At 43.6% G+C, this 20306-nt stretch overlaps 3 non-coding genes across 3 annotated transcripts; 1 reads left to right on the forward strand and 2 right to left on the reverse strand.

Moving 5' to 3' along the window:
* Positions 1-608: 608 nt before the first annotated feature.
* trnae-cuc (transfer RNA glutamic acid (anticodon CUC)) lies at positions 609-680 on the reverse strand. Its single transcript has one exon. It is a non-coding gene; the product is annotated as a tRNA-Glu (tRNA).
* A 1367-nt stretch (positions 681-2047) lies between these two features.
* trnan-guu (transfer RNA asparagine (anticodon GUU)) lies at positions 2048-2121 on the reverse strand. The gene has a single exon. It is a non-coding gene; the product is annotated as a tRNA-Asn (tRNA).
* A 940-nt stretch (positions 2122-3061) lies between these two features.
* trnai-uau (transfer RNA isoleucine (anticodon UAU)) lies at positions 3062-3156 on the forward strand. Its single transcript has 2 exons — positions 3062-3099; positions 3121-3156. It is a non-coding gene; the product is annotated as a tRNA-Ile (tRNA).
* The last annotated feature ends 17150 nt before the right edge of the window (positions 3157-20306 follow it).

The following is a 20306-nucleotide window of genomic DNA, read 5'->3' on the forward strand; positions in this document are numbered from 1 at the left end:
TCCTATTCTACTGCATTTAATTTTACTGCAGTGTTAGTACCAACCTGTGATAAACCAGTTTGTGGTAATTCTGCTGATCAACATTAACTTATCAGCGTTAATAGACGGTGGGTTCCAGCCCCAAGATGGGGGCCACTGTTTGTACAGAAGGAGGTTTGTACAGAAGAAGCAACTTTGCTGCTTTTCTGGGTGAACTCCAGCTCTTCATTCCTCCGGCAGCGTCACCGCTCAAACTGAGTCTTTCTCCATCCCGCGCTGTTAATCTCACAGTTACTGCTTTCTGAGTGAAAACTGCCTCCACTTCACTGGAGGTCGGAGAGTTACAATTAAAGGTCTTCTTGTCACTGAGTCCGAGATTTGGACCCAGACCTGCGAGGTATTTGTGTCAGTGGAAACAACAAAATCTACTCCATCAACAGCCAGATCTTAGCCCGCATCACCATCTATATCGTCAGCGCTTTGTATCCTATTTCTCTCTTTTTTTTTATTCTTGACATGTGACATTTCCAATTCAGACACAAAAGAGGAAATCTGCCTGCTCCTGATTCCCACAGAACTGGTACAAACTTGGAAGTAACGCAGGATTTTTACGCAGCAATAAATCTACTTTCCCTGACCGGGAATCGAACCCGGGCCGCGGCGGTGAGAGCGCCGAATCCTAACCACTAGACCACCAGGGAAGCTGGCCTAAACTCTTTCAAAGATTGATTTATCCATGAGCCTTCTGTCTTTTATTTTTATTTCAGATTTTTTATTCACCAAAAACAAGTTTCTCCTTTAAATTGTCATGTTTAGATCGAACCCAAGGGACTGTTCAGCCAATGAAAACAGCGAAACCTGTTAGCTGCAAGATGAAATCGACCGTGAGGTGAAATAGTCCCGCAAGTTGGTCATGTGGCACTTTCAATTTCCAAAACCCACCAAACTCATCACTGTGGCTTCTGTGAAACTTGCAAGGTAACACACGGCAGACATTCACCACGGAGAGCAACTGGCAGAACTCATTTATGAAACATTATCCTGTCGCTTCTCTTCCTGTTTCTGTCGCTGCCTCTCACCCAGCTCCCTCTGGTTGTCCATTTCCCAGGGTCAGTGAGCTGCTTGATACAGACACAGAGAGTTGGTGAACTCGATCTTTACCTGGAAAGCAAGGAAAGCGAATGTATGACACACGGCATTGAGAGGAGATGGAGTTTAGAGATAACAGTATAAGGAGACACAGATATCTCATCATCCTGATCCAGTTCCTGATTGCAGGAACGTACACAGTGCCAATTATCAACTGTCACACTCTCCTTCCAGCCATGAGCACGGAGTTAAGTTTTGAAGTGTTTGAAGTCTTGCTACAGTTATTCAGGGTTTTGTTGAGACCACATTTGGAACAGTGTGTTCAGTTTGCATCTCCCCATTTTAGACAAAATAAAAGCAAAATCTGAGGATGTTGGAATCTGAATCAAGAACAGAAAAAGCTGAAAAATCTCAACAGCTTTAACGAGAAAGAATAGATAGCATTGAAAAACTGCAGGGATTCTATCGTTCTATGAGTTTGATAGGGTGGATGCTGAGACATTATTTTCCCTGGTCCGGGAATCTAAAGCACGGGGGTACAATCTCAGGATAAGGCGCTGATGAATTAAGACTGCGATGAGCAGACATTTCTTCACTCAAAGGATAGTGAATTTGGGGAATTCTCTGTGCCAGAGGGTTGTAGATGCTCCATCATTGAACACATTTCAGTTCGGGCTGGATAGATTTATGATCTATTCAGGAAGGAATGGAAGCAGGGATATGGAATTGGAACAAATGCTCAGCCACAAATTAATGTTTCCATTCTAATTTTTAAGCTTAATGGTATAATGGAAGCATGTATATGATATTATATGTAATATGTCTGAAGTCAATAGTCATTCAATAATGTTGGTGACAACAGATAACAGTACAGCCGGTAACACTTGAGAGCTATTTTTTATTGACCACCACGGACCCATTGCCAACACACAAATGTTTGCCTCTGAATGCAGATGGTGAGAAAACAGTAAAAATCACCCGTCCCTGGGTGGTCTCGAACCACCAACCTTCCGGTTAACAGCCGAACGCGCTGACCGATTGCGCCACAGAGACTCAGACAGCAACTGCTAACGATATTCTAAGCTAAGGTGTCAATAACCACAATTCTCTTTCTGCAAAACCTGTTCCAGAACAGCGGCATGACCGCACCGTTTCGAATTCTATATAAGTCTCTTTGGTGACGTTGATCCCGCAGCATTTCTGTAGTGTGTTGGTTATTCTCTTTTTCCTATGAACGTGTAGGTAAAATGAATCCATGTCTCTTATCACAGGGAGGAATTCAACGGGAGGGAAGGGAACTGACCACCAGAAGCCCAAGGATCCAATAGTTTCCACTCAATCATCAATAACACCATTCACAGCTGCACCTGCATCCAAATATTGTGACCCATTTCCCTCAGGATTTGTTCCAAGATTTAATATTTTCCTTGTTTTCTCCTCATTTTGAAATGAGATTCGCTTCAATATACAACTCAAATGGAATTGGAAACCTGACGGACTCATAGTCACTGGGTAACATAAACCCCATGGTGTTCATTTCCAGATTCACAACACTCAGCTTTTCAATCAAATGGAGGAATCTACTACTGAAACGTTTTGGAAAGTTGGTTTGAATATTGTTTGTGACTCACTCGGATACTGTTTAAATGATACTCGAAGGTTCAGTGAGCGGGATATAATCCATAAACGTTTTGCTGAGCTTGTGTTCTGTGTATTGCGAGGTTTGAACGGGGTTGAATCTTCTGTCCCAGGGATGGGCGGTAACCCACTAATTGAAGCGGCAGTCGCCGCTTTTCTGCTGGCAGCGGATGGATGATTGGAGAATGCGGGGTAAAATGCTGCTGCTTGTCCCTGTCTCACTTACTGTGGAGCTGGTGAAGAGAGAATCATTGATGCGTTTGTTCCCCGTCGATGTTGCCTCGAATGACTGTTATTAACGGAGGTGACGCTGTAGAAGTCTTTAATAATCTGACAAAAATCAGCCTGATGCAGTGCTCCAGTGGCGCAATCGGTTAGCGCGCGGTACTTATAGAGCAGTACAGCCAGCGGGCCATGCCGAGGTTGTGAGTTCGAGCCTCACCTGGAGCATGTGAGATGGTGTTGGTGCTACTATCGCTTGACCAGCTACCATTTTGGGGACGGTTACGGTCGGTAGTGGAATTTGAATTCAATAAATAAAACCTCGCATTGATGACCATGAAACAATTTCCGACTGTTGGAGGAACCCATATGGTTCACTCATGTATTTTAGGAAGGAAATCTGCTGTTCTTGTCTGCCCTACTTGTGAATCCAGAGCCACAGCAATATGCTTGCAACTCAACTCGGGATGGGCATTAAATGTTGGCCAGCGACGCCAATGTTTCACGAATGACCAAAAGAAAAAGGCCGAATGTGCAAGTTTGAGAGAAGCTTTCTGAACTGACAGAGCTGGAAACGGGAGTCAGTTAAAGATAATCTGTCGGGTTTGAGTGTGTACAGAAATGTGGACGGGAAGGCGAAATGTAACATCGTGTAAGTTACTGTATTCAGCTAATATTCAGCAATAAACGTGAATTATTTCTATTTTCCTCACTCCGAGGTGAAACGTATCTACAAATGTTTCCTCCCGTTTCCGAATCGGGAATCTTTCGTGTGTTTAGGTGAATGTGATACTTATTACAGACAGAAATGATGCTCTACAACTCTGCAACAGACTGGAGTGTCGAACCGTGCAGTTTGATTGTACTTCAGAATTTCTGAAGTGTGGTGTTTTATACATTCACCTAACATATGAAAGGTTTCCTGTGTGAAATAGGAAACTAACTAGCTCATCTCTCAGTGTGTGGAAAAGTTACCTCACTTTCTTTTGTTATTAAATATTGAAAGAAAACATTATCTCTCAGTCTAATTGCAGTTGCACTTCCCAACTGTGAAATGATATTCTGCAAAATGCTCAGTTAAAATAAAGTTTATTTATTAGTCACATGTAAGGCTTACATTAACACTGTAACGAAGACACTGTCAAATTCTCTGGTCGCCAAACTCCGACGCCTGTTCGGGTCAATGCACCGAACCAGCACGTCTTTCCGTCTGTGAGAAGAAACCGGAGGATCCAAAGGAAACTCATGCAAACACGGGGAGAATGTGCAAAAGTCAAATAGGCAGAGAACCAAACCGGGAATCGATCTTTAGCACTGTGAGATGGCAGTGTTGGCTACTGTGCCACAGTGCAACCACCATCCCCCCTCCCACGACTCCACCCCCCCCCCCGCCCACTCAGACATGGTAAAAGAGAAAAAATGGCACAAATGTCATTTACTGATTCTAATGTTAGATGAATTTCTCTGCCGCATGAAAAAGGGTTTTCAGCCGAATTGTACTTCCACAAACCAGGTTATAAAGTTAACTCAGACTGTACTGTTTGACCATCTAGTCGCTTTTATCCTGAGTGGACTTTGTGTATTGAAGGTATAGTCACATTCTATTCATATTTGCGCAGGTCCCAGGCGCTAAACGGGGCAGAAATGTTGTCAAAACTCACTGCTCTGAAGTTTCCGAATTCAAGTTTATTGTTAAATGTGAACTGAATTGGGTATCAATCAAAATATTTAATATTTACTCTTCACCATTTCATAGAAAACAGACACAGCTAAATCGCCAGTCCTTTTTGTTGGCAGGGGGTGTTTGGAGAGTGGGGGCTGGAAGATTGCTGCTTTTCCCTTTCACACTCACTGTGTAACGGAGAAAGAGAGAATAATTAATGAGTTTGTTCGAATGGAATAATTGAATGGATTTCTAATGGGTTAGTTAAGTCTAACAGTCAGAGCCCATCCATTGCAGACACATCCATGTCACCGGGAATCAATTCTCCTACAACTGTCAGACAGTTCACCCTTCAATCCCCGCTGGTTCCGGTTCCCAAAGAGTTTCTAAAGATTCGCAAAGCTTGAGAGTGTTTTCTGGTTTGATTCCTTCTCCATTTTCCCCACCTGCCAACTGACAATATTTTCCAAAATCTCCGCTCAATCATTCGCCTTGCTTCATGTCCAGGGATGAGGAAATTCAGTTTTGTGGTGAGGTAATAGAGACCGGGACTGTACTCTTGAGAGCAACGTTAGTGAGATAGAGGTTTCATGGAGCTGCAGGGAGAATTGGATGATTTGGATAACTCCTCCAAGGAGACATAGATACGCGGAATGACCTCATTCGCTAATTAAAGATTCTATGATTCTCGTTGCTTCATGTCGCAGTTGCTTTATTTATTGTTCGACACCTGAACAATGAGCAGGCGCAGGATGATCAGAGAATTCTGTAGATTCAACTGGCGCTATTTCCGGCCCAGCAGTTCCGAGTGCAGCTGAGAGTCACCGCACACTTCACTCAATGTTGAGTCTGCAGTATCCCCACCCACAGCTTCCGTTTGCTGCTCTCACTCTGACCCGATTGTGTGATTGGACAGATTGCTGGCGTTGCGCCATTCCTCTCATTGGTTGGATAAGCAGTGCAATGGGACGGGGATCTGTATTTCTGTCTCTGACAGAGGATTTCTCTCACTGCTGAGTTACGGACTCAGGGAGGATCATGGAGAACTGACTCGCTCAGATCCTCATCGTTATCTTACTCCTCAGTCAGGTTTTTTTCCTTCCCAGTAAAACTACATGCTCCTGCTGACGGCTGCAACCCACATGTTATTGTTGCTAAAACAACAGTGATGGTGGAGATGATAGTTGCATCGCTCAATATGAGGCTGACTCTGATTGTCATTATTGTTGTTATTTCTGTTAGAATGGAGCCACCAAGACAAAGTGGAACAACTGGGTCCTGAAATATCGGTTAAAGAGGATAGTAATGTGACACTAACCTGTACGTTGGTAACTAGTCATTCTAATCCTTATGTATACTGTTATAGTCAGATTGCGTGGAAAGCGCCAGTGTACATGTTTCAGTTTATTGGAGAGCATGTGCAAAGGAACACCGTCCTCAATGATCGGGTTTCGTCTAAATTTGAATAAGAAACGAACAATATTAGCGAGCTAACGTTCATTAACACACTGATTTCCGACAGCGCCGTGTATTTCTGTGCCATGGAGTCCACACTGCTGCAGAGATATATCGAATGCGGTACAAAAATCCCACACTGGCAGTTCCAGTTAGTGCCCAACACACGCGCGGCAAATTCAGTTTCCACAGAGAATGACGGAGATTCTTAACATTGCAGCAAGAAAAACACTCAAAAATAGCAACTGGTGTGGTCCAGTTGCACAGCTGCATTAATTGATGATCGTAACTTATGGCTGTAGAACCATGAAATCATACAATCCCTCCAGTGCAGAAGGAGGCCATTCAGCTCATCGAGTCTGCGCCGACCACAATCCAAACCAGGCCCTTTCCCGTAACCCCACATATTTACCTCGATAATCCCCCTTACACTTGGGTTAATTCAGCATGGCCAATCAACCTAATTGATAAGATTGACGAATCGATCTGAGATTTGTTAAGTGGTTTTCCACGCCTTTCTCTGCCGACTTGTTCCTGATTGATTCTTTACTGATTTATGACAACTATGCCCATTTCCATTTCCCAGCCTTGAACGTAAATATTTAATGCTTTTTCTGTTACCTTGTAGTTTCATTCAAAGTTCTCCAATCTGGCTGCTCGGCTATTCGGTCCAGCTTTCCATCCACATCACTGATGAAGATTTCGCTTTGTATTGAATCATATACTAACCCTGACACTCCTGGTGCGAGCCCGCTGGTCCGCAGTATGGAATGAACATTCGGCTCCGCTCTTGCAGAGAGACAAAGTTATAGAATTTTCAAAGTGACATTGTTATTGAGTTCAGTTCTTTGCAGATAAATTCTACCTGTGACCACACTGCCTATGTTAGGCCCCGCCCACAGCTTTCCTGTGCTATTCTAACTCTGATCAGTCTCACCTGTGCTGTTTTATGAGAGATTTTATTGTAGATATTGATGTTTGTGGCTTTTTTCTGTTTGGCACTGTCTGGGTCAGCTATACTTCCCCTCTGGAAGAGGATTTCACATACTGCAAAGTTACAAATTGAGGGAACATCATATGGAAATATCTCAGACTATTCATTATTCTATCACTTCTTATCAAGTAGATGCTCCAACAAAAAAAAATCATCCTCCCCCGCACCACACCTGCTATCCCAAACATGATTAATAACAAACTGCTCCTCACGTTGCTGTAATGATGGATATTGTCATTCTCCATGTCAGAACAGCCATCAAGACTCAGGGGATCAGTCGGTTTCTGAAATGACAGTTGAAGAGGAAAGAGGAAAGCTCATTGTTCCACTGGAGCAAGCAGAGAGGGAGTGATTTGTGGCAGGAGTGCTGGTGAGAGATTTGTTTATTTATTTAGTATGTTTTTTGCCTTTATTTTTCGAGTAGTTTTTTCTATTCTTAATTTTAAACTGAAAACCGGAAGTGGGCCGCTAAGGAGTCTGGGAAGGGTTTCGTTAAGCGCGCGAAGTATAAAAAGTAGACTGCAGTATATAACGGGCAGCGTCGGGAGCGGGAAGCAGAGTGTGAGCTGTAAGGCCCTTGGCTCACAGGGCTTCGGGGGACAGGGCGAGCAGGGGTGAGTTTTAATTCTTATTTACTTTTCTCTGTGTACCTTGGTAAAAAGGGTCAAATACGAGTGTGAAGCCAGTGTGTTGTTCCCAGTGTAGGATGTGGGAGGTCCTGGAAGCACCTGGCCTCCCGGACATCCATATCTGTGAGGGCTGTGTCGAGCAGTTCCTAAGGGACCGTGCTAAGGAGCTGGAACTGCAGCTCGAGGATCTTAGGCTGTTAACGGAGAATGAGGAGGTGATAGACAAGAGCTATCATCAGGTGGTCACACCAGCGCCACGGGTGGAGGCCAACTGGGTGACGGCCAGGAAGGGTAAAGCTCGGCTGATTGAGAGCACCACGGTGGATGTGCCCCTATACAATTAGTACCCCTGCCTGAGTACTGTTGGGGGGGGACAGCCCGCCTGGGGGAAGCAGCAGTGGCCAGAACTCCGGAGTGGAGTCCGGCCCTGTAACTCAGAGGGCGAAGGAAAGGGGAGGAAGGCAATGTTAATCGGGGACTCGACAGTAAGGGGGTCGGACAAGCCTTTTTTCGGAGGCAAGCGGGAGTCTCGGATGGTGGTCTGCCTCCCTGGGGCTGGGATCCAGGATGTCGCTGATCGAGTCCCACAGATCCTGAAGTGGGAGGGAGAGGAGCCAAAGGTAGGGGTAAATATTGGTACCACTGATGTTGGTGGGAAGGGGTCATGAAAAGAGAGTATAGGGAATTAGGGAGACAGCTGAGAATTAGGAAAACAAAGGTAGTAATCTCAGGATTGCTGCATGTGCCACGGGAAGGTAAGGGCAGGAGTGGAGTGAGGTGGAGGATGAATGTGTGGCTGAGGGACTGGTGCAGGGGGCAGGGATTCAGGTTCCTGGACCATTGGGACCTCTTTAGGGGCAGATGTGTCCTGTTCACAAAGAACGGGTGGCACTTGAATCCCAGGGGGACCAATATCCTGGCGGGAAGGTTGGCTAAGGCTACTGCGGAGAGTTTAAACTAGATAGGTTGGGGGGAGGAGATCGAGACGAGGAGACTGGGAGTGAGGAAGTTAGCTCACAAACAGAGAAGGGTTATAGACAGTGCAAGAGGGAGGATGGACGGGGGATCGAGAAGGGGAGAGCTCAGACCAAAGGATTGAGATGTGTTTGCTTTAATGCCAGGAGTATAGTGAATAAAGGGGATGAGCTCAGAGCGTGGATCGATGCCTGGAAGTGTGATGTGGTGGCCATTACGGAGAATTGGATGTCCCAGGGTCAGGACTGGATACTCCAGGTGCTGGGATTCAGATGCTTCAGGGAGGGAGGCAAGAGAGGGGGTGGAGTGGCACTGTTCATCAGGGATAGTGTCACAGCTGTCGAGAAGGTGTATGCTGTGGAGGGACTGTCTACAGAGTCTCTGTGAGTGGTAGTTCGGAGTGGGAAGGGGTCGATCACTTTGCTGGGAGTTTTCTACAGGCCGCCCAATAGTAACAGGGAGGTGGAGGAGCAGATAGGAAAACAGATCCTGGAGAGATGCAGTAATAGCAGAGTGTTGTGATGGGAGACTTTAATTTCCCAAACATAGATTGGAATATCCCGAGGTAAAGGGGATTGGATGGGGAGGAGTTCGTTAGGTGTGTTCAGGAGGGTTTCCTGACACAGCATGTGGACAAGCCTACAGGAGGAGAGGCTCTACTTGATCTGATACTGACCAGTGAACCTGGACAGCTGTCAGATCTCTCAGTGGGAGAGCATCTTGAGGATAGCGATCATAACTCTATCTCCTTTATGCTTGCATTGGAAAAAGAGAGGAGCAGGCAAGCTAGGAAACCGTTTATATGGGGTAAGGGGAAATATGAAGACATAAGGCAGCAAATTAGAGGAGTAAATTGGAAGGAGGTATTCTCGGGGAAATGTACTGAAGAGAGGTGGCAGTTTTTCAAGGAATGACTGTCTAGAGTTCTACAGGACAACGTTCCGAGCAGACAGGGAGGTGTTGGTAGGTTAAAGGAACCGTGATCCACGGAAGCTGTGAGGGACCTCGTCGCGAAGAAAAAGAAAGCATACAAAAGGTTCAGAGAGCTTGGCGAAGACAGGGATCCAGATGATTATATGGCTTGTAGGAAGGGACTAAAGACGGAAATTAGGAGAGCCAGAAGGGGTCACGAAAAGGCCTTGGCAGGTAGGATTAAGGAGAACCCGAAGGCGTTCCATAAATATGTGAAAAGCAAAAAGAATGAGACGTGAAGGAATAGGGCCTATAAAAGGTGAAGGCGGGAAAGTCTGTACGGAACCAGTAGAAATGGTAGAGGTACTGAATGAGTATTTTGCCTTGGTTTTCACAGAGGAAAATTACCTGGGTGGATGTACTGTGGGCTTGCGGTGGACTGAAAAGATTGAGTATGTGGACTTTAAGGAAGAGGTTGTGCTGGAATCTTTGAATGGCATCAAGATAGATAAGTCGCCGGGTCCGGATGGGATGTACCCCAGGTTCCTATGGGAGGCGAGGGAAGAGATTTCAGAGTCTCTGGTGATGACCTTTGCATCGTCGATGGAGACGGGAGAGGTGCAGGAGTATTGGGGGATTGCGGATGTGGTTCCTATTTTCAAGAAGGGGAATAGGGATAACCCAGGAAATTACCGACCGGTGAGTCTCACCTCAGTGGTTGGTAAGCTGATGGAGAAGATCCTGAGGGACAGGATTTATGAGCTTATAGAGAGGTTCAATATGCTCAAAAATACTCAGCACGGCTTTGTCAAATGCAGAGAGTGCCTTACGAGCCTGGTGGAGTTTTTCGAAAACGTGACTAATCACATTGATGAAGGGAAAGCATTAGATGCGGTTTATATGGATTTTAGCAAGGCGTTCGATAAGGTCCCCCATGCAAGGCTTCGAGAAAAAGTGAGAGGCATGGGATCCAAGGTGCTGCTGCCCTGTGTATCCAGAACTGGCTTGCCCAAAGGAGGCAGAGAGTGTGTAGAGATGGGTCTTTTTCTAAATGGAGGTCGGTCACCAGTGGTGTGCCCCAGGGATCTGTTCTGGGACCCTTGCTGTTTGTCATTTTCAGAAATGACCTGGATGAGGAAGTGGAGGGAGGGGTTGGTAAGTTTGCCGACGACATGAAGGTTGGTGGGGTTGTGCATAGTCCGGAGGGATGTCAGAAGTTACAGAGGGACATAGATAGGATGCAAGACTGGGCGGAGAAGTGGCAGATGGACTTCAACCCAGATAAATGCGTAGTGGTCCATTTTGGCAGGTCAAATGGGATGAAGGAGTACAATATGTGGTGAGACCACATTTGGAATATTGTGTGCAGTTCTGGTCACCTCACTATCAGAAGGATGTGGAAGCGCTGGAAAGAGTGCAGAGGAGATTTACCAGGATGCTGCCTGGTTTGGAGGATAGGTCTTATGAGGAAAGGTTGAGCGAGCTAGGGCTGTTCTCTCTGTAGCGGCGGAGGCTGAGGGGAGACTTAATAGAGGTTTATAAAATGATAAAGGGGATAGATAGAGTGAACGTTCAAAGACTATTTCCTCGGGTGGATGGAGCTATTACAAGCGGGCATAACTATAGGTTTCATAGTGGGAGATATAGGACGGATATCAGAGGTGGGTTCTTTACGCAGAGAGTGGTTGGGGTGTGGAATGGACTGCCTGCAGTGATAGTGGAGTCAGACACTTTAGGAACATTTAAGCGGTTATTGGATAGGCACATGGAGCATACCAGGATGATAGGGAGTGGGATAGCTTGATCTTGGTTTCAGATAAAGCTCGGCACAACATCGTGGGCCGAAGGACCTGTTCTGTGCTGTACTGTTCTATGTCTATGTCTAATATAAAGGGAAAGACTCTTCGTACAGTAGAGGATCAGAAGGACCTTGGGGTCCGGGTCCATAGGACTCTAAAATCGGCCCCGCAGGTGGAGGAGGTGGTTAAGAAGGTGTATGGTGTGCTGGCCTTTATCAATCGAGGGATTGAGTTTCGGTGTCCGGGGATAATGATGCAGCTATATAAGACCCTCGTCAGACCCCACTTGGAGTAAAGTGCTCAGTTCTGGACGCCTCATTACAGGAAGGATGTGGAAAAGATTGAAAGGGTGCAGAGGAGATTTACAAGGATGTTGCCTGGATTGAGTGGCATGCCTTATGAGGATAGGCTGAGGGAGATCGGTGATTTCTCCTTAGAGAGACTTCGGATGAGAGAAGACCTAATAGAGGTATGTAAGATGTTGAGAGGCACAGATCGGGTGGACTCTCAGAGGCATTTTCCCAGGGTGGAAATGGCTGCTACGAGAGGATACAGGTTTAAGGTGCTGCGGGGGGGGGGGGGGTGCAGTAGGTACAGGGGAAATGTTAGGGGGAAGTTTTTCACACAGAGGGCGGTGGGCGAGTGGAATCGGCTGCCGTCAGTGGTGGTGGAGGAAAACTCAATAGGGTCTTTTAAGAGACTCCTGGATGAGTACATGGGACTTAGTAGGATGGAGGGTTCTAGGTAGGCCTAGAAGGTAGGGATATGTTCGGCACAACTTGTGGGGCCGAAGGGCCTGTTTGTGCGGTAGTTTTTCTATGTTTCTATGTTCAGTTGTTCGGTAATTATTCCACTTCAAGCAATACTTCTTACTTATTCTGGACCGTCAGATTCTAGCGGCTCCATGAAGTATCTATTGCTGAGATATAGATACAGCGAGGACACACGGAGATCCCCAGGGGACCGTTTTTTACCGGAATTCAATGATACATCCCGCACTGTCCCGCTGAAAGTGTCTAAAACAGAGCTGGCAGACTCCGGCATGTATTACTACGCACGGAGTGCCACAGAGACACGGAGCAGGGCTGAATCTGTAAAAAGACTCTCAGAGCCTCACTCAAAGTAGCAGAGCGTTAGGCAAACATTGTGATCAGAGTGAGTCTGAAATGGAACCTGAAATCATGGTGATTTCTCAAACTTCTAATTCTGGAATATGCTTTTATTAATAATAAATATTTGACCAGCATAACGAAATGGCGACAGTTTGAAGAATTAACATTAGTATATATATAAAGTTTGATGTTCCAAAGTGTTTCCCCGTCACGGTTGAAAACACAATAGTCAATTTGGGCTCAGCATATCATTTCATCCAGTAATATTGCAGTGTTCTGTCTGTTTCAGTGATTGTGATTGATGAACAGATATCAAACAGGACATTTCTCCTGGTCTTCTTGGAAACAATGGCCATGTGATGCATCACGTCCACCTGAGAAGGAAGACGGTGTCCTCGATTTAACAGGTCACCGAGAGGCTGGCAACTCTGACGGTGCATCATTACCTGAGCACTGCACTGTCTCCTCGGTAAGATCCCGGAGTGTTGTTCCTGACTGACTGCCGGTGTCCTGTGGAACGGAAAGAGTCTCTGAACCGACTGGAGACGGAATCCTGGAAATTCCAGGAAGTGGTGATCACGCATTAACCCAATCCTGGAAAAAATAGTAAAATAAAAGCAATACAACTAAAAATAAACCTCACTGGGCCCCGTAGAAACAGGAGGACAATGAAGTTAGCTTCTCGAATCAAATTTCTCTCGAAAAGAGAAACTCTTACTTTTATTGCGGCTTTTACAGATTCCAGATGTCCTAAAACAGTTTCTAACTGACGGAAGCTCATTCCCAGTGTAATCGCTGCAGTTACGTTAGAAACTGTATTAACACCGAGAGCAGTGGGAATGTTCAATTATCAGTCAGAAAGGACTGTCACTCTGACCCTGGAGTAAAGGAATTGGGGAGTCCCGGAATTTCCGTGCTATTTCGATCTTGTCACAAACAGTAACCAAATGGACACCTCTTTCTCTTTCTCTCTCTGTTTTTCACTCTCTCTCTTTATGCTACATTGAGGAACCACGTTGATTAGTAACATTGTGCTAATCGTCTTATCCATGCTACCCAGCGACAGTGGAATACATTGATTAATAAAATTCAATCTGAAAGCCTCCTGCGCCACCCTCCACATCTTCCAGATGTTTCCATTAGATTGGTCAATGATTTTGCCTGAAAACATACCGCAGCAGTTTCCATTACCTCCTGCAATATCACCAATGAGGAAACTCACCAGCTCTGACCACCTGTCATTAAGCAGATTGGAAGAGTTTGAAAGCTGATCATCAACCTGTGCAATCGGAAAGGGATCACACATTCTGTAGACATAAGGTCCTGAAGTGGGATTGGAACCCGAAGCTTCTGGTCCAGAAGACATCGTTCTGTGTCGGTGCTTCCATAATTCATATAGAGACTCTTGTCCTAAATAAAATGTGTTTTTTGGTAGTGTCGCGACGCACAGATATTTTCTGTAACTCCAGCCGTCACCTGTAATAGCGGTGAACTGATAGATCTGCAAGTTTTGTTCATAGATGCTATGGAGCGCCATCTAGTGGAATCCTGTCTGTGAAGAAGCAATTATCAATATGTTCCCCAATATTGCTACATGATATTGCTGTATTATTATTATTATGGCAGTTTATTTTAGGTTTTATTACTTTGACGTTATTTCTGCATATGATGTCTTTTTCACAAAATTTGCTATTTATGATTGAACTGAGAACATTTATCACAGTTTCTGACGCGCCTACTTGGATAGCACAGTATGTGTTCATTTGGATGAAAAGATGAACTGAACATAGTCACAACTCCACATGTGGCAATTTTGTATTGTTCATTTCGGAAGGATGGAAGTTCCAAAAGCTCCTTAACATCAAACATGGATGCTGACCAAATAGCAATAAGCCATTTTTCCCCCCACAGTGGTTTACATTAGAAAGAATAGCGACCAGACGGACTAACGGATTTCTTTCCAACCGTTTCCAAAGTTCCCTGATTGGGAACAAATCTGTCAGACCATTTCTGGACCTTCTCTCCCCTGGTGAAACGGTTTCCATTGTTGAAGCGTCTGTTCAGGATTATCATCTCCCCACCCTGCTTCATCTCGCTCGGTCACTCCTGTCTTTGATCTTAAACAGAAACGAAAGAAGATTCAGGAAACCGAACCAAGTGCTTGAACTGTGCTCTCAGCAATGATGTGTGCAGATTTATTCATATGTTCTATAATCCATGTGACTGATGATAAACATTGGATTCTTAAACTGTTTCACAAGAACAATTAATAGACCCTCATTTTCTGCAGCAGAGCCCTGGATTATTTTTCCTTCTTGTCTCCTCTAAATTAATATTTCGTTCTCAGTTTCTTTCGCTTCTCCACTATACAGTTTGCATATTTCTTTTTCTCGGAAACAAAAAGATACGGCGGTTTTTGGTTGTACTTCAGACAGAGCAGAATATCATGGGTGTTCTCCACCAGTCCGGTAGCATCAGAGGAAAATACACTGACAAGACACGCTGTGAATTTGCACTATTTTATGTTTTTATTCAGGCCAACCATTAGTTCAACGAAGATAAACGCAAAATACTGCGGATGCTGGAATGTGAAACAAAAACAGAACATGCTGGAAAATCTCAGCAGGTCTGACAGCATCTGTGGAAAGAGAATAGAACCAATGTTTCGAGCCTGGGAGACCCTTCGTCAGAGCTTAGTTCAGCCTTGAAACGTTGGTTCGATTAGTTCAACTAAGTTGCCCAGTCCATTATGGCAGTAACTGTGTTGAGCTGGACTTTCTTCCAGTGGAAAAAAAATCGTTTTCAAATAGACGTCGTCAACTGAAAATATAGGTGTGTTTGCCAGAATTAAGTGATTTATGATGTCAACAATGAATATAACCATACTGAATTGGACCTGGCAACACTCAGTTGAGCCTTGTAAAGTAGATTTCTCGGGCACCTGGGAATTTGCTGGGATGGATCTGGTCAACATTGAACATACACAAGCCAGTTTGGGCATGTACACGCCGATTGCAACGAAGCTGAACTGGAACCGTTTAGACTACATTACAGATATTGAACAGGGTATGCCAACATCTACTGTACCAGTGCAAAGGCGGGGATTTCGGCCTGAAAGTAACTGGGATGGACTGGAACTGAAACTTGGCTGAATTGATATAATTGAAATAGCCTGGCAAAAATTAACGTAATCGTGAAGAAGGCAGACTGTGCACTCCTAACGTAACCATAGTTAAATGCCCTTCTCATCGTCACTAATAGATGGGTGGAAGTGGGTTGACTCAATGAGAGATCTTTCGAACCAAATTGCATCCTATCATTTGATCGGGATTTTGAACATTTCTGTTGTGTTTTCCACGGACTATTTGCATTCCTTAATGCAGTCAGAAGCAAACAGCTATCTTCTGTACTGACACCAATATCCAGGCAAATTATTGCTTATGACAGATTATGCCGTAGTCTCTGGGTATTTCACTCCAGGGTGTTTGAGAATTCATTAAAAAAAAAACCATTGTATTCGATCAAAACATAAAAGGCAGCTGGGTAGCACCTGCGCTAATTTGTTTCTCACAATAAATATGATTAATGTAAAAGAAAAAAAATCTAATCATTTCCCTGGAGCCTCACATTATGTATAAATGTTACAACATTTACTGTCATACCGTACACGCTCCGCCCCTCCGATAGAAATGCATGTACCTGCAAAAGGGCTGGTGTTTGCCATTTACTATCCAGTCATTGCAGCTATCGGGGTTCCAGGTACTGTATGGTAGTTAGTTATTATCATGTAACATCTTTGTTCATATGCAACCTTTTTCAATTTTATTAGTACCGGATCTCCAAGACACGGAATTCATTTCTATCATTTAAAGTGATGAATTTTCCCCTAAAATGTATAGATTCTTCCGGTTAACTGATACATTTTGTCCTCTTTTACAGGATCACTTTATTAATTTTAAGAACTTTATTCTTCATTTTAATGATATAATATCTTGAATCTGTTACCAGAATTTATCTGAATGAATGGTGAATATTGCCGTTTTAAGCAGTGTTATTTCACTCAAATAATAGCAAAAGGTATTCAAATTATAATGTCTCCCGTTCAACTGTGTTCTGCCTGCCTCTGACCTGTGCCACACTTTTGTCCACCCCCCCCCCCCCCCACCCTCACCCGTCCCTCCTTGCCATTTACCACTGCAAACTCAATTTAGAAATACAGTCATGTTTTTCTTAGCAATACTATTGTAGATGGATTACTTCAAAGTTATTATATTGTACATGTAGTTCGATTACGTCATTGACACACTAACTACTCCGAATTTTCATTCGGATAACACAGCATGAATCCATCTCTCCAGTATCATTGTTGCTGCTACTGGAAGTTACAGTTATTGAAGTGGAAACGTGTAACTTTTGTATTATCAGTATCATTGTTGTGCTTGAATTATCGCATTGTCACCTCCCTGTAGATGTAAATACGTTATCGTCTTCTCCCTGTTCCAGGGACGAATTACCACAATGTTATCACGGTATAATTCTAGATATTTTTCGTGTTGTTGATATTGAGAGCAATGGATTGAGTCGGACAAATAATTGCTATCTGAACATAATGAAAGATTTTATTGACAGACCTTAGGTGTCAACGGGTGTTTGACAGTATAGGAGGATTGCAATAGCGGCTCTTTGGTGAGTAATTGGTACACACCCATAAGAAACAAAGCATACTGTTTTTGTCTCCGCCTCGACCCTCGACTCTCATTGCACAAGTCACCATTTCTCTCCATTCTTTTCTGATTGCTGTGACTATGTTGACAACGTACGGTAACTGACGACATATTTTGCATGGAATATAAGTTATTTTGGAAATGCCTGCAGTCAGTTGCGTGCCTCTATCTGAAATTTCAGAAGACACGTTGAAAGGACCCAGTACTGCTTGTGAGCTCTTAATTTGATAATTACCTTCAAATACCCACTTCAGGTCAGATTTGTTCATTAACCCCTGCAATGAGAGCAACACTCTCTCCAATTGCGTCCTTGACATCTGCCAGTTCGAGTGTTGCATTATACACCAGCAATTACTACTGATTTTCAGGTTAGAAGCTCCTTTCAACATTTCCTCTATAAATTCAGAGAAACGCCAATTGGTTCCCGCTTTTTTGATTGAAGATTTTTTTTTGGTTTAATGCAGGCATTTCCAACGGTGAATAGTTAAAGAATAATTCGCCAGATGGGGCAAGTTTTGAAATTGAGGGAGATGGAAACTTTCCAGTTGAATATGGCAATGAATGTTTTTTTATAATTTCATATCCAACGTGTTCTGTAATAAATTGCTGACTATTCCTGCAGTTGCATTTATGGTTTTTCAATATTTCCTTATCTTTCATTATATTTTATTGAATTATTATGCAATTACATGTCACTGACCCAGCTTATTTATAATTATTGTGATTATGTGCATGGAAACCCGAACAAGGGATAGTTTGCAAAGCAGAATCAAGTCACAAAAGTTTCAATTTCTTTCATAATCTTGTATCATTTCGATGGGAGTTGAGAAAGTAACATCTTGTCTCTCGTGCTGTCACCCATATGTTTCCTTTCCTTCTCTATTTTACAGCTAACTTGGCAGTCATTTTAATCCTGTACCGAAGAAGCTGTGGTCTCTCCAGATGTATAATTTACTATGTGGTGTCCATGGCGGTGACGGATCTCTTGGTTATTATGACCAGCGTGATATTAAAACGGATTGCTGGGATTTATTTCCCCGGCAGTTTCCTGTCAATCACACCAATATGCAGTCTGCATGTTGTGATAATCTACGCAACCATTGACAGTTCTGCCTGGTTAACGGTTGCTTTCACCTTTGATCGATTTGTGACCATTTGCTGCCAGAAGCTGAAAATCAAATACTGCACGGAGAAGACAGCGGCGTGGGTAATAGGGACCGTCTGCACGTTGAGCTCTCTAAAAACATCCTTCCTATATTTTATCTTTGAACCGTTGTATATCATTAACAACATAACTTGGTTCTGTGTTATAAAACAAGTATTTTATACATCCCCCGCATGGAACGCCTATGATTGGTTTCGAACAATTTCAATGCCCTGTATCCCATTCATTCTGATTTTATTGTTCAATGCTTTGACCGTCAGACACATTCTCGCGGCCAATCGGGCCCGCGGGAGACTCCGGGCACAGAGTAATGGAGAAAAACAGAATGACCGAGAGATGGAGAAACGGAGAAAGTCCATTATTTTACTCTTTGCCATCTCGGGCAGTTTCATTCTCTTGTATACGTTATTTTTTGTGACGGTTCTCTATGTCCAAATTGCAAAGGTTCCTTATTTCTCAGTTCCTGATATTAGTGAATGGTCATTTAACTTGGAGGAAAGCGGATATATGCTTCAGTTTCTGAGTTCTTGCATCAACCCATTTATTTATGCTGGGACTCAGAGGAATATCAGAGCCGAGTTAAAGAATGGAGTGAATTATCCACTGAGATTATTTGTTAACTTGTTTAAGTTTTGAAAAGATGAGATAGAAAGCGAAAATTTCATTAAACTCCAACAATTCCTCTATTTCTCAGTGTCACACAAGACCACCCTTCAAATGTTTCTTGTTTGTGGACACGTACACAATATGCGAATACAAAAAATTATAAGGGAAACTGAATCACCGTAAACAAAATCGGTATTGCAATCTCGAGAATCCACGGTCTTTGCATGTCTCCAAACTCAGTGGTGGTCCATTGATCAAGATTCGACCCGTTTACCTCCACGGGCCCGGTTTGATTCACGGTCAGTTAATATGGACCAATTCATTGTTCACCAATTATAATAATACGACTCATAGGAAATGCGTAACTCTTCTGAATGAGTGAATTGAGAGTTGAACATGCAGACAAGGAACAGGAGGAGCCCGATCAGACTCTCGAACATTCTCATCCATTTTAATAATATCATGACTAATTTGATAGTAACCTACGCTCCTCATGTTCAGGATAATCTAACACCACTTTGCTTACCAATAATCTCTCCGCCTCTGCCTTAAAAACATTCAAAGAATATGTTTCTGCAGCCTTTTCAGGCAGAGAGTTCCAAAGATTCACGAGCCTCTGAGTGAAAAGATTTCGCGTCATCTCCATTCTAAGTGTGTGCCCCATAACTTTTAAAATTTGTACCCTAGTTGCTGTGTATACAACAAGTAGAAACATCCTCTCTACATCCACTCTGTCAGAACCTATTGGGATCTTTTATATTTCAGTCAAGTCAACCCTCACTCTGCTAAATTCTAACAGGTAAAGTTTGCCCTGTCTCACCTTTCCTCATAAAACAGCCCATCCATTCCAGGTATTAGAATGATAAACGGTTTCTGAATACATTTACAGATTCAAAAAGCAAGGTTGCTAATACCATGCACTGTACACCAAAATGGTCTCACTGGTGACTTGCATAGCTGAAACATTATCGTGGTACTTTTGTAATCAATTCCTTTAGCATCAAGTGATAATAATCGATTAGTTTACCTAACTATTTGATGTACCTGCATAATAGCCTTTAGTGATTCGTGCACTCGGACACTCACATTCCTCTGCTCCTCAGAGCTCCGGAATATCTCGTCATTTAGATAGTATGATTCATTCTCACAAAATGGACAATTTGACTTTCTTTGTCATCTAAAGCTCATCAGATTCCTGCATCTGTGGACCAGAATGCTAGAAAAAAACTAGCATTTCTGGAAGCATTTGTGGATAGATAATTGAAACTCATATTTTCCGTTCGTGACCTTTCATATTGATTCCAGGGCAGTCAGAGACAAATGCTTGTAAAAGGTCCTTGAAAC

Source organism: Mustelus asterias, unplaced genomic scaffold (genome assembly GCF_964213995.1).
Source record: "Mustelus asterias unplaced genomic scaffold, sMusAst1.hap1.1 HAP1_SCAFFOLD_43, whole genome shotgun sequence".
NCBI lineage: Eukaryota > Metazoa > Chordata > Chondrichthyes > Carcharhiniformes > Triakidae > Mustelus > Mustelus asterias.